The sequence below is a fragment of the Nematolebias whitei genome, chromosome 1 (genome assembly GCF_014905685.2).
Source record: "Nematolebias whitei isolate Nwh7 chromosome 1, NemWhi1, whole genome shotgun sequence".
In the NCBI taxonomy this organism is placed as follows: Eukaryota; Metazoa; Chordata; class Actinopteri; order Cyprinodontiformes; family Rivulidae; genus Nematolebias; species Nematolebias whitei.
Window position 1 is genome coordinate 71,606,399 of NC_056498.1, and position 2,512 is coordinate 71,608,910.

Consider the following 2,512-nt stretch of genomic DNA (forward strand, 5'->3'; position numbering starts at 1 on the left):
TATATATATATATATATATATATATATATACAGCTGCAGAAAGAAAAGCTTTGCAGAGAGTGGTGAAGGCTGCACAGAAATCTGTCGGAATCAGCCTCCCCACCATCACAGACATCTACACCTCCAGATGCAGGAAGAGGGCCACCTGCATCATGAAAGACCCCACTCACCCAGCACACACACTTTTTGCCCCACTCCCCTCAGGAAGGAGGTTAAGGAGCATTAAGTGTAGAACCACTAGACTGAGGAACAGCTTCTACCCTGAGGCTGTTAGACTCATGAATCTCTAACTAGAATAATAATAATCACTGTGAAAAACCACATCATGTTGCTGCTGATCTGTTTCATGTTGCTGCTGATCTGTTTCAATGTTGATGTGTTCATGCGTGCACATCTGCTCACAGACTCATGTTCATGTTTGTGCTGATGTTCAATGTTTTATGTTATGAGTGCTTAGTGTATATTTAGTTGATGTTTTTCTTAGTTCATATCTTAGATGTTATTACTGTTTTTCTTATACATTTTATTGTTGGATGTAACTGGGACCCCGTGTACATAATTTCGCTCCACCACATGTACCACATGAGGTGCGAATGACAATAAAGAAACTCTGACTCTGACTCTGATATATACATATAAGGTTTTATAAACCCTTCCCACATTCTTGCAATATTCTAAACAATGTTTCTAAACTCTAAACGCTGTAAAAGAGCACTGAATGTCATGATCTCTGCTCTCTGCCTCCGGCTGCTCTCTATCAGTCCACTTCTCTGCTGCAGTCACACTCATCACCTGCTCCCAATCTCCCTCTTTCTGTGTAAATAAACAATTTAAATTTAAATACTGTAAAATTTTAAATAAACAATCCATGGATTGAGAAGATGGATAGAGAAGAGAAGCGCAGCAGGACAGCAAAGCGTTAACCCTTCACGCAATAGATGCAGTACAGAGCAGAAATGTGGGCGTGGCAGAGAGCAGCAGGTGGCAGAGAGTGGAGATCATGACAGACTGCAGTAGGGAGCTTCTCCCTGCACCTAATGATATAGCATGTGCTAAATTTATTTCAAATCATTTATTTTAAATAAACAATCCATGCCAATTGTGCGGCTCATCCATCAATCAACCAGTTGTGTGTCATGTTCACTCTTACTTTGAAAAACTGCAAAAAAGCGAATCCGTGAAAGTCAATATAAATAGCGAGGGGTTACTGTATCTCCTCTGTCTTTTTCCTGGCAGCTGCATTTCTAACATCTTTCTACCAATATACCCACTGTCCCTCCTCTGGACATGTTCAAACCATCTCAGTCTGGTCTCTCTAAGTTTATCTCCCAGTTGTTCAACCTGTGCTGTACCTCTGATGATCTCATTCCTAATCTGATCTTTATTATAAATCTTTGTGATGATGTTGATGCTGGTCATTATTCAATGTATGGATTGTTTTAATAGTTAGAGTATGAATATTGGATATCTGTAGTGACAGTTACAATAAACTTTTATATTCAAAAATGCATCAGTGCTTTTTGTACAAATTTGTCTGTTTGATATTATACATTAAACCATCAACCCTCCTGCTGACCCAAGGGCAGCAGGACCATTAAGGATGTGTTATCCATCAACATGCAAATATATATTCCTTACTTTGTGAATTGTTTATTGACATTGTAGTGATTTCCTTTAAAGTTAATCAAATTAGAAAACGCTAATTAAGGCCAAAGTTCCTGAAAAATCCGAACGCCACACATGACCGAGCACGTTTGAAAGAATTCATGCGAAACACTGCCTGAAGCTTTATTTCTCTTTTATGCAGGCCATTATCATGCTATCTTCAGCATTCTGTTGAGGGACCAGCAGTCAGAGCAGTAACCGGACCAGTGGCTACAGCTCCTTGCAGGAGGACAATAACAAAAGTTTGGTTTTAAACCATGGCTCAGACCACTGTTACGCTGCTGCTTCATGCTTTGTTGCTCAACACAATTTGTTTGATTTGATGATTTATCTCCTGGCCTGGATAAAAACTACTTGGGCTTACATGGTTGCAGGTTTGAATAGTTGATTTTTAATGAACTAGAGTGACGTCACTGGGAGTTCCAGCCCTGTATTCAATAACAAGAATAACCCAGTTTCACATTGATGCCATAAAATTTATGAAAGGATTTTCTGGTGCATGCAGAGTAAAATTGTCAATTTGAAAAAAAAAAAATAAAATAAATAAATAAATAATAATAATAATAATAAAGAATTAGAAAAACAAATTGAATAGTTGGGGGTTAAAATCCACCAATAGTCATATTCTGATGTGTCCACGGGCACGACACTGAACACCTCATTGCATCTGATGTGTGTTCCATTAGTGTATGAATGTGATGTAAAAGTACTGATGAATCTTTTTACAGGTAAAGTACTGCATGAATGGGTAAATGAGGGCACAGATTGTAGTGTAAAGCACTTTGAGTTTCTTGATAAGATAGAAAGGTGTTGTACAAGTACAGTCCATTTACTATATATATATATA

At 38.1% G+C, this 2,512-nt stretch overlaps 1 protein-coding gene across 1 annotated transcript in view; it reads right to left on the reverse strand.

Annotated features, from left to right (window-relative positions):
• Window positions 1-2,512, reverse strand: part of cdh11 (cadherin 11, type 2, OB-cadherin (osteoblast)) — a 183,264-nt gene that overhangs the window by 25,047 nt on the left and 155,705 nt on the right. The window lies entirely within an intron of this gene.